We start from the raw sequence: 12,888 nt of genomic DNA, 5'->3' as shown, positions 1-12,888 counted from the left end.
TTTGAGATTTGAGATTTAATTTATTAAACGGTCATCTCATCTATATAAGCCAGAAAACACCGATGGTACTCGGCGTGGTAGCAGCGATAACTCCAATGTGGTTATAATTAAAGTGCAGCTATTCGCGGAGTCCAGTTATCGTACGGCAGCAAAACTTACTAGATATTCTAAGCGCTAATGCGGAACCGATTTACGCTAGAGAAAAATTAGTTCCAGTTTTGGCCACCAATTGCATATCTGGCGCTGTGAACGCAAGAAAGACGTGCAGAAATGTTTCCATTAGTAATGGATTAAGAACTGCACATGGGCAGAAATAGTGAAACAAGTGAGAAAAGCATAAGGTTGTTTTTCTTATTAACCACTTACACGATTTGTTCAATGTGAGCACCAGGGAACGTCGACGAGAACCTGCATCAGTAAAACGACGTGATCAACAGTTGCTCGCTACTGTCCTCAGCTGCGCTAGCTCATGTAGAGACTGGTAAACGTTTTCTTTTAGATATGCCCAGTGCCAAAACGTACATGGATTCAGGTCAGATTATCTTTCAGGACACGCATTTGGAAAACCTCTAGAGATAACACGTTCGCGGAATGTTACATTAACCAGATCTTTCAAAGGGCGAGTGACATGAGGTGTTGCCACATCTTGCGTGAAAACAGTGGTTTCCAAACAACTGCGCATTTACAAAGTAGGAATCACATGCTGTCCAATGCGGTCTCGACAACGGCCGAGAGAGGGTTGTGATGACCTTGAACCACTCCATAACGCATCCAATTTCGCCATTGACAGAGGATGATATGGTGGTCGATAGGTACTGACGGGCCCGCCAGGGACTGTGGTTGTAGTTTACGTTTCCCGTCATGCCTCGTGTATAGCCCACCTCATGAGGTGGACTTGTCAGGTTGTCTACAAAGATGGTGTCAACTCTGCTTCTTTCTCACTTACACCTTTGCTTTGTTTGGCACAATTTCGTGGCCACACGCATCCTGGCCTGCTGTAAAATCCCTAGACAGGCGCCATGTTTGACTTATGTCATACTTTGATAGTATATTCTCCAGTTGTTGAACTTCTACATAGACAGTTCTAATACATTCTAATACTGAGGCACCGAAAGAACTTTATGCATTGATTATGTTTATCATACGGCTACAAATATTAAGAATCATATTTATGCATCAGTTAACTATCTCTACTCGCGTGATTTGAGTTTGAAGTGGATCACCAGTTAGATCTTTCATATGCAAAGAAAAACTGTAAGATTTGAAATGAAGATGCAGAAAAAGGAGAGGAAGATGCTCATTATGCAAAGAAAAATATTGTTATTTTTGCAGATCAAAGAAGAGAACGAATATGAGTTTATAAATATCCCATTACACTTTCGACATGCCACTTTCGACATGTCTGCCAATACTGTCCATTGACGTCACAGTTTTCTTTTACAGAGCATCACTTTTGATATAACAATTCATGACAGCACAAGTAAGGCGATTTGTTATAATTTAAAAAAGAAAAAAATGATGCAAATGTTAATGATTTTTCCACCAGGATGGTATCAAATGTTGTCTTCTGCCGGGAAGCAGAGGAAAACAGACTTGTTGAAATTTGTGAGTGTAAACTCATCTTGTAATTGTGGATGGAGACCACAGAAGACAATTGATTTTATTGTCACAATATCTTGGTTCGAAATACTAAAAGAATATGGCACAGTTCTTTTGAAGAATAATTTAGAAGAAAATAATCAGTTCCCACCACTTAGTTTGATGTGCGAATCAAAGTCGATGAAAGCAGCAAATTCTTTTCTTATGGAACTGTAAGTTTAAAAATATCTTGATATATAATATTCGAAACTCTTGCGTGTGCAGAAGTTTACACATGTGATCTCAATGGAATCTTTAAAAAAGTGATCTCAATTGAAATGATCATTACATAGCATTTCGAGAAAGAATTGATAATCTGTTTTACTGCCAGATGATGCCTAGTTTTATACAGACTAGGGATTTCTCCTGCATTCTTTCTACAGGTCTGATAAACATAGTGATATGCTAGTAGTCATATCGTAACATATGTGATTCACAATTTGGACAAAACATTTCGTCACATTTCTACATAATTATATGTTGAGACTAAAGCTTATATGAACAACAACTTGGCATATCGATAAACCTGTTGAAACATTTTTCCTAAGCGTTATTTCATATTACTTTCTGTAAGGCTCTATTGTTATTAAAAGGCTATCTTATAAATGCTCGTTTGTATTACTTTGAAAGGTTGCTATAGTTCTCGTTATGTTTACACCTTTGCCACTGTGGTATTATGTATCATATCGTCTGCTAGAGAAACGAGACCCTTGCATATCAGCACATGTGTACGGTAGATCTCTATGGCAACATGGGTTTAATTCGGTACTAGCTGACTTCAGACGTCTTATGAGGAAGATAGCAGCAGGTAGAGCCTTTGGTCAACACTTGTTGATGCTCATTTCTTGGCTGTCATGTGGAGGAGACTATTGGCTGCTGTCTGTTGATCATTTCAGGGGTTACTTTATTAAAATATCGGTTTTGGGGACCGATGATAGAAAGCTTATCTACCCTTGAAGTTTTAAAAGTAGAGGCTGGATTTATTTCTGGTTTACAAGACTGGTGTTTTTTTTTACTATTAAAACTAATGTTTATATTCTCTATTTTTACATCTTCATTGGTTTATTTTGCTGGTGTCTACGTTTTTTCTTCTAGACATAAGCACTTATTGATGGTTCTGTTGAGATTGGAGTATATTGTTCTTCCTTTATTTACACTAATTATTATTTTTCTTATTGAATTTGATTATGATTATTTTTTCCTGTTTTTTTTTTTAACTTTTTTCTGTTTCTGAGGGAGCTATGGGTCTTTCCATTTCTGGTACAGTGATTTGGTCTCATAGTAATGTTTTTTTAATTTCTTTTGGGTTGCTTTGTGTTAAAATATTTATTTATGACTTTTTTGGATCCATCTTTGTTTATTAAATAATTGGTTCATTCTTTGATGTTCCTGTCATGTTTTGTTTTTATGATTTATGTATATTCATATGCTGATTTGAATATAATTATATATTATTTTGGTATTGATTATTTTTCTTTTACTCAAATTTTATTGAGTTTTTGGATCTGTTCATTAGTAATTACAGCTAGAGCTTTAATTTATTTAACTTCATATTATTCTAATTTTTTGTTTTTATGTTTTTGATTCTAATAATTATGATTTATTGTTCATTTGCCAGATTGAATGTTCTTTGTTTTTATAATTTCTTTCAGGCTAGATTGGTTCCTACTTTACTTTTAATTATAGGTTGGGGGTATCAACCTGAGCATTTATTTAATTTTTATACTTTGTTTGCTGGATTACCTTTATTGTTAGTTTTATTTAAGGTTTATGATTTGGCTAATGCTTTATAATTTTCCTTTGTTGCTTGATTTTGGATCTTACTATTTTAAGTTTTATGTTTTTATGATTCTGGCCTTTTTAGTTAAGATGCCTATGTTTTTTGTTCATTTATGACTTCCTAAGGCTCATGTAGAAGCTCCTATTTCTGGTAGAATGATTCTTGAGTATTTTGTTGAAGTTAGATGGTTATGCAATTTTACATGTGATGAAGGTTATTTCTTGTTTGGGGTTGAAGTTGAATTATTTCTGGCTATCTTAGGGATTATCTGCTGCTGTTATTGTTAGATTTATTTGCTTTTGTCAAGTCTTTAATTGCTTATTCTTCTATTGCTCATATAAGAATGGTTTTTGGTGGCTTGATAAGTATGAATTGATGGGGTTGTATAGGTTATCTTTCATTAATGGTTGGTCATGGTTTATGTTCTTCTATTTTGTTTTTGTCTAATATTGTTTATGAGCATTTAAGTATAAAAAGATTATTAATTAACAAGATTATAATTAATTTAATACCTTCAATGGCTTTGTGGTGATTTCTTTTAAGATCATCATATATGGCTGCTCCTTTGTCATTAAATTTGGTAGGTGAATTGAGATTATTAAATCTTGATCATCTTTTAGATTTTTGATTCTTATTCATTGTCTTTTTTAGAGCTGTTTATACTTTATATATGTATTTTTATTCTCAGCATGGTAATTATTGTTCTGGGGTTTAGACATGTTCTGTTGATTATTTTTGGGAGTATCATCTTTTAGTTTTACACTGATTGCCTTTAAATATTCTTTCTTTAAAGTGTGAATATTTCTTTGTTTAAATTGCTTGAGTATTTTAATTAAAAATATTGTTTTGTGGGATCAATGATGTGAAGTTTTTCATCTTAGGCTGTGTATTTATTTTTTACTTGTTATTTATGTTTTTCATTATTTTTTCTAGAACTATAATTTTTATTTCGGTATTTATTATATACTAATTGATTATAGAGATTTTGTTGAGTGAGAACTTTTTAATTTAAATGGTTCTGTGTTTGACATATATGTTTCTTATTTGGTAATGTATTACAGAGAGGACTGTATATTAGGTGAGAAGAATATTAATTGTTTGATTATTATTGTTTTAATACTTATTCTTTCAATAGGATTTTTAATTATTATCCCTAATATGATCAGAATTTTATTAGGTTGAGATGGTTTGGGATTGGTTTCTTATTGTTTAGTTATTTATTATGAAATGTAAAATCGTATAGTGCTAGTACATTAACTGCTTTATCTGATTGCATTGGAAATGTTACTATTTTAATTGCTATTGCTTGAATATTAAATTTTCGTGGTTGGAATTATATTTATTATTATGACTTTATTTTGAGTTGTTTTGAAATAAAGCTTATTACTATATTAATTGTACTAGCTGCTATAACAAAGAGTGCTCAGATTCCTTCTGTGGGGGTTTATTTATTAATTCCCTTTAGACCAATATTAGAGACTTATAATTGTGGTTGGTTTTTACTTTTAATTTGTTGTATAACTATATTTATGGCCAGATTGGGGACAGAATTTGAGTTTGATTTATAAAAGATTATTGCTCTTTCTACTTTAAGACAACTTGGTTTAATAATTTGAATTTTGGCTATAGGTTATCCAAAGCTTTCTTTCTTTAATTAGTTGGCTCATGCTTTATTTAAGGCATTATTATTTATGTGTGCACGTTCAATAATTTGTAATTTAAAGGATTCTCAGGATATTCGTTTTATAGCTTCTATTGTTAATTTTATGCTTTTAACTTCTGTTTGTTTTAATGTTTCTAGTTTGTCTTTGAGTGGTATGCCCTTTTTGGCTGTATTTTATTCAAAGGATTTAATTATTAAGATGGTTTGTGTAAGATGAATTAATCGTTTAATTTTTTTATTATTTTCTACAGGCTTAACTGCTTCTTATTCTTTTCGTTTATTTTATTATTCAATATCTGAAGATCATAATTTTTACTCAAGATTTTCTTTTGAGGATAAGGATATTATATTTCATTTGGTATAGTTAGTTTATTTGTTGCTGTTTATGGTGGTAGTCTTATGTCTTCAATAATTTTTCTTATTCCTCATGTGACTGAGCTACCTTATTATTTAAAATTTTAAACAATCACTGTTGTTGTTTTAGGTTATCATATTTCTAAGTTTCATTTTTCTCATAATTTATTTTCTGTGAATATATTGTCTTTTGTTAGATTTTCTGGTTCTATATGATTTATACCTTTCCTTTCAACTAAGTTTGTTAGATATGTACCTTTAAACTTGGTTTATGATTCATCAAAGTCTTTTGATTATGGTTGGTGTGCATTATTAGGCAATCCAGGTTTGTATAGATTATTTATTTATTTAATTAATTATATTCAGGTTTGGGGTGGCTCAAATTTTAAGATTTATATTTTAACTTTTATTTTTTGAATATTTATTTTAGTGATATAAATTTTTTGTACTTAAATAGCTTATAATTAGAGTGTGACACTGAAGATGTTAAGGAAATATATTTATTTTTAGGTATTTATAAATATAATTTATATTATTTTCACAGGGAAAACGTAATGTTTTATTTAAAGTAGACCAATGTTGAAATGTTAATGAGTTTAACTGCTAATGCTGCTGATAATTGCAGCTTTCATATTGGTTTTATATTTCCCTAATTGGGACTATGTAGTTCAATTATATTATTAACAGTAACATACTTCTTTTTGGTTTCAATTAGTGAAGAATAAGGGTAACTATTTACCAACCTTTAAGGTAGAAACTGACTGCAATATTTGGCTTCTCATTCTGTTTAAGGTTGATTGATTATATCAGTACTTTTTGGGTCTAATCCACATTCAAATGGTGATCTTTTTTCTCGGTCATTGACTAATTTTTTTGATAGTGTTGTTGCGAGGATTATAAGAATTATTGGGATAATAAATCTAATAAAAACTCTCGTAGACAGGACTGGGGATATTTTTCTTGATTTATATCAACCTTCCTGATTGGAAGGCGAAAGTTCTATTTATACTAGGAAAACAATTCTTAACCTCATCAATAAATTGAGATATACAGGGTGTTACAAAAAGGTACGACCAAACTTTCAGGAAACATTCCTCACACACAAAGAAAGAAAATATGTTATATGGAGATGTGTCCGGAAATGCTTACTTTCCATGATAGAGCTCATTTTATTACTTCTCTTCAAATCACATTAATCATGGAATGGGAACACACAGCAACAGCATATAACAGCGTGACTTCAAACACTTTGTTACAGGAAATGTTCAACATGTCCTCTGTTAGTAAGGATACATTCATCCACCCTCCATCACATGGAATCCCTGATGCGGTGATGCAGCCCTGGAGAACAGCGTATTGTATCACAGCTGTCCACAATACGAGCACAAAGAGTCTCTACATTTGGTACTGGGGTTGCATAGACAAGAGCTTTCAAATGGCCCCATAAATGAAAGTCAAGAGGGTTGAGGTCAGGAGAGCGTGGAGGCCATGGAATTGGTCCACCTCTATGAAACCATCGGTCACCGAATCTGTTGTTGAGGGGCGTACGAACACTTCGACTGAAATGTGATGGAGCTCCATCATGCATGAACCACATGTTGTGTCGCACTTGTAAAGGCACATGTTCTAGCAGCACAGGTAGAGTTTCCCATATGAAATCATGATAACGTGCTCCATTGAGCGTAGGTGGACGAGACTAAAATATGCTGTAATATGGAAATTAAGTGTTTCCGGACACATGTCCACATAACATCTTTTCTTTATTTCTGTGTGAGGAATGTTTCCTGCAAGTTTGGCCGTACCTCTTTGTAACAACTTGTATAGGAATAATCATACTACATATATGAAGTGTCAATATCATTCAGTATCATCAGTAATAGTTCTCTCAGTACCTGGTTGCAGTCGACCAAGAATTTTCCACAACTAAAATGTTGTCAGCATAGGTGGTGAACTTGTCTTTCAAATGGTTAGGTAAGATAGTATTCAGACCCTGGATAATTGCAGCTGTTGAAACACTGAGATCTAATTTTTGAAAGTGGTGGCAGTTTCCTAAAGACAGAAAGACCGTATATTTACTACATTCAGCATGTAATTCGATTTGCCAAAAACTATGTTGTAAATCAAGAGAAGACATTACCTTTACACCATGTAATTTTTCTAATAATTAGTCTAGTGTTTGTGGTCGATCTGTTCCTGGTTGTATTATAGTGTTTTGTCTGGAATCGATAACAGTTCTAATAGGTTTATCTTTCTTTCTTAACAACATTTAGCGAGCTGTTGTATGAACTCACAGCATGCTCAGTTATTCCCTGATCTAAGTATCTCCTGTTTAACTTTTTCTGTGTTTGTCGATGGAATTATATAAGGTGGAAAAAATTTGTAATACTCTTTAACATTGAATTCTTGCTTTCTTTAGCCTTGAATTCATAAACAAAATTTCGTAATTTCTTACCTTGTGAGAAAAACATCAGAATCGACTGTAAAATTTCTAATAATTTATATGTGTCTGCATCAGAATCTATTTCATCTCTGAGTACTTTCTTTATAATTAATTTTCTGTGGTGATAGATTGTTCAGCTTCATAATGAAACGTTGTTATGTCGTTCATGCAATCGTCAGACAACTTCAGTTATTGTTGTGTCTAGAGCGGAAACAGAAAATGCAAACAGATCACATCTTCAGCTTCCTTTAACCATTCTTGAAATTTAAGCACTACTCATACGTCATTTACTTGTAACATTGCTTCAGCATCACAAAAATTTAACATTGCTTTATATTTGTGTAAAATATCTACATCCAAAATTACGTGTTTTGACAAAAGAGGACTATCAGAAAATTCGCAGAAACCTTGTGTCCCTGCCACATGAAAATTATGAAGTTTGATTATGTGAATCTACACTCTGTCCTTGAATCACTCCCTTCAATTTAGTTTTTAACAGAGGCAAAGTTGGACGAACACATGATTGAGCGCATTTGCCAAATATTGCCTCATCAATCTCATTAACTGGGCCATCAGAATCAAGTACAGCAGAAAGTGAAACGATTCTTATGAAAATATTTAGAATAGGCTGTAAAAGTATATTTACACAGTCGTCATTTTCTCGTAACAAAGTGTCTCTAATCTCATCAATACCTACAAAGTTAATATGTGTCATGCGCAGAATGTCGACAAATGCAAACAGTTCGTTTGCATGCAGGGCTGCCAATCATTGTTGTGTTGGTTCGTTTTGTCTGGAGTTGTTGCGTGGATTGGGCGTTCTGATTTCTGCAGTTGCATCACGTTCAGAATTTGAATTCCTACGATCACACCAATTTTAGTTTGATCTGTCATCATAATTATTTCGTCTTGTGTAACTGTTATTCATATTATTGTCCCGTTGGCATGATGCCTTGATTCCTACAATCTGAGCGGCAAGTTCGGAATCAAAATTTGTGCGATTACGCCAGTTTCGATTTACTCTGTCATTACCATTACATCTGAAATTGTCTTCATTATCACTAGGTCTATGTTCATGCGATCCGCGATCTCTATTCCTATAATGATAATTTCGATGCTCACAGACATTTATGGAGCGTCTGTAATCTGTACTCTAGGGTTTATGTTTCATATCATGCCTTTTTACATCGCGTCTCTCACGCGAATTCCGTCTACGTTTTCGCTTACGCTGCAGGCGGTAATTTTCTCAATACTGATTATTATTGTCTGTTTGTCTTTTATCATTATTGTCAAATTCAAATTCTTGCAAAGGATCTTGAAAAGCTTACAAGTCATCCTTACAACATCCTGCAAAAACTATGTGGCGTAATCTGATAGGTAATGTAGTCTAGCAAATGTGGGTTAGTTCTTACTGACTGTACGGATTAGTTAAATATCTGTTCATGCGCTTCGTCTTTTCAAAGTACTGCACAGGAGGTGAAAAATTCGATTGTTCATATTTTTGCGTCCTAATAACGTTATGTTTCACATGATCTTGAATTGTTTCAGACCAGTAAGTGGACAAGGAATGGTTGATAAAAATCACCGTACGTGCTACATTCACGTGCTGTCGATCTCATTCTTGTCACAGGTTCTCGTTCGAGATAACTGTAAATGTAATCAAGTTTGTGGCCAATTGGCCATATTGGTAAGTAATAGTCAAATTATTGTAACCACTCCCTTGGGTGAATTTCATTGATAGCATTGCGAAAAATTTTAAATTTTCTTACTGTAAGAAAATGTTTGTAATAAAACCATCGTTTTTCTGAGGTGATGAGTTTTTTCGCATACCGAAACTCGCTGTAGTCATTGTGTCCTGGAAACATATCACGTTCATGTTCCAAAATTAGTGCGTTCATTGTGATTTTCAAAGTGATAATTATTGAACCTACTGGTATCGTTATCACGACCGATCTGTTCTTCGATTTTGGTAAGCTGTTCCTGTATCTCCGTTATGTCACGTTTATTTTGCTGATTAATCGTCATCTGACCTTCTTCAAAATGTTGCAGAAGCTGAAATTCTTCATTATCAGCGAACGGAACCGGCTGAGTATCGTCTGACCTTTGATCTGAACTCGGAACCTTGCTTTTCGCGGACAATGCTCTTACCAGCTGAGTTATCTAAGTAAGATTCACGGCCCACACTCGCAGCTGTACAACAATGGCCGCAAGGAGCTAGGTTCAGGGATCTGTTGTTGGTCTGGCACCCAGTTTTAATGGGTTTGTTCATAAAGTAACCTTTTTTTGCGGCCATTCACAGTATTCTTTTATTGATTGATTGTACGATACGTTTCGGGAAATGATTCCCATTTGCAAGTGCGTTTCTTCATGTGTTACGACATTTAAGCTCCATGATTTCGATGTGTGTCGTACAACATTATTCGGTTGTCTTTAATGTGATATATAAATACACGCAATTTTATCATTAATGGTGGATATTTATACAGGGGGAAACACGTAAGACTTGCACCGCAGATTAAGCCCAAATGGAAAGTGCTATAGATGTGCGTTTTTCATAGAACGGTTGGTAGTCAGGCGCTCGTATTGTCAGCGAATAAGCAGATTGTAATAATACTTAGAAAGTGTATTTTTTATACAAACATAGCTTCTACAAGTAGAACAACGCCTATGAAAGGAGGGTAAATTAGAATGTCAGTGGTGTTTGTTCCCGATTCTAGGGCGAGTCGTTTACCATTTCCCACACCGACACTTGTACAAAACCTGTGGAAGCACATTCAAGAACAACAACTGCATACACGAATCATACGTATTCTGGCCAGTAACAATTGACTATCACAGGTTGTGTTCAGGAGTATCACAGGCAGCAGAAATACACGCTTATATTCTGGTATGTAACGACAGCTGCACACATATTAGCATTTCAGCGGAGATGTCTGAGGAGGGTGCAGTAAAACGTCGTTACATGTCATTGGACATAGCTGGCATGTCCTTGTCGAGAGCGTCTTTCCGATTTCCCCACAGAAAAAAGGTTACTGGTGTCAAATCCGGGGAACCGTTCGGCCAAGGTACAGGTCCTCCGCGTCCAATTCAACAATTTGGAAATGATTTGTGAAGTACTTCGTGCACTATGGGTTGGACAACCACCACGTCGGCACCAGAGATTCCTCCTAGAGTGCAGAGGAGCGTCTTCTAGCATCCGTGGAAGATGGTCTGTTAGGAGGTTGCGATACCTCTGCGCGATCAGAGTTCCGTGTATGAAAAACAGGCCTTTGCGCTGACGGCTCACTGTTCCACACAACACGTTTACGCTCCATGGACGCTGATGTTCCACCTGACGAAGCCAACGGGGATTGTCATCAGACCAATAGTGCATATTTCGACGATTTATCTGGTCACGACTGGTAAATGTATGTCTAACAACGAATTTACAGAATACTCACGGTTTTCTCGTAGCCAACTCCTGTAGAAACTCACACATATTAAACACTATCTACACAATTTGCAGTGCACAGTACACACTGAAAACGGCAAACGTACGATAACAAGGAGTTAGTTACTTGAAGTCAACAAATATGACATTACATATAGTCCACAGAGCATGTATACTACTCTGTAAACTTAGCATCGGAAGATATTTACAATCTCTTTCCAGTTTTTCATTTAACATTTTGTCGTACTTTTTATGGTGTAAATATAACTCCATTCTAACATATCCAAATTGATGTCCTGTGTTGTGTGTGCGTGTCGATCTAATGTGAGCTTAAGTTCTAATGTGCTCCATACAACTGGTGTGGAAATGTCGGCCTGTTTGTTCTATCTAGAATCCTCTCTAGAACTCGGAGCATTCCAAACATTTGGCTGGAAAATAGCTCAATGAATTTCTTCAGATGCTTCGACGGTACCTTTAAGTAAGCAAATAAATTAGTGCTACTAATAAAATAAAGACCTTAGCAATAATATTTAAGCAAATAATGATTAAGATTATATCCGAAAAATACCCTCAGTACGAAATAATAACATGCATAATATCTGGACGATTTGTGTTGATATTCTGCAAGCCACCATACAATGGATGATGGGGGATATCTGTTGTCACTATCAGCCATTCCCTTTCCTGTTGCACTCGCAGATAGAGCGAAGGAAAAACAACTGTCTACCTAATTCCTCTTATCTTCATGGCCCTAACGCTAAATGGACGCTGGCGGCGACGGAATCGTTCTGCAGTCAGCCGCAAATGCTGCTTCTCTAAACCGTCGTCTTCCTCAGGGATTCCCATTTGTATTCACTAGACATCTTCGTAATACTACTTTTTGTTGAACCCACCGGTAAAAAGTTCTAGCAAGGCACCTGTAAATTGCTTCCGACGTAATAGAGATCTGTAACACTCGAGCAGTAATCGATAGTTGGTCGCACTAGTGTTTTATATGCAATCTTCTTCATAAGTCTACAGTTTCGTAAAATTCTCCCAGTACACCTATGTCTACGTCTTCACTGCTACCGACCTTACGTTTCGTTCCATTTTATATAGCTCCGCAGTTTTACACATAGAATTGAGGCATGGGCAACCTTTTGTGATCCGCGTGTCTGATTCACGTACTTACTGAAATTTGCCGGATGCCACGTCACGTGACCCGTTGCGACAGCAGCGCTCCTGGTGCATAAAATCAAAACTATAACGTCTGTGAGGTTCATGTTGGTAAGGTTATGTACCGGCAGGAATGGAATCCCTTTTATGACACGACACGCCAACTAATTTGCCTCAAAACAGGCGTTTTTAGAGTACAGTCTTTTTATGGTCGGCCGTAAATTTTACGCGGATCGGATTGAAACCAATCGCTACCTGGTTGCCCACCCGTGATGATGATATTTGGTTTGTGGGACGCTCAACTGCGTGCTGATCAGCGCCCGTACCAATTCGCAATTCTTTCACTGTCCAATTCTCGCTACTTTCTCGTACGATGACGAAATGATGAAGGCAACACAAACACCCAGTCCCCGAGCGGAGAAAATCACCGT

Source organism: Schistocerca piceifrons, chromosome 1 (assembly GCF_021461385.2).
Source record: "Schistocerca piceifrons isolate TAMUIC-IGC-003096 chromosome 1, iqSchPice1.1, whole genome shotgun sequence".
Lineage (NCBI taxonomy): Eukaryota > Metazoa > Arthropoda > Insecta > Orthoptera > Acrididae > Schistocerca > Schistocerca piceifrons.
This window is presented reverse-complemented; position numbering follows the sequence as displayed.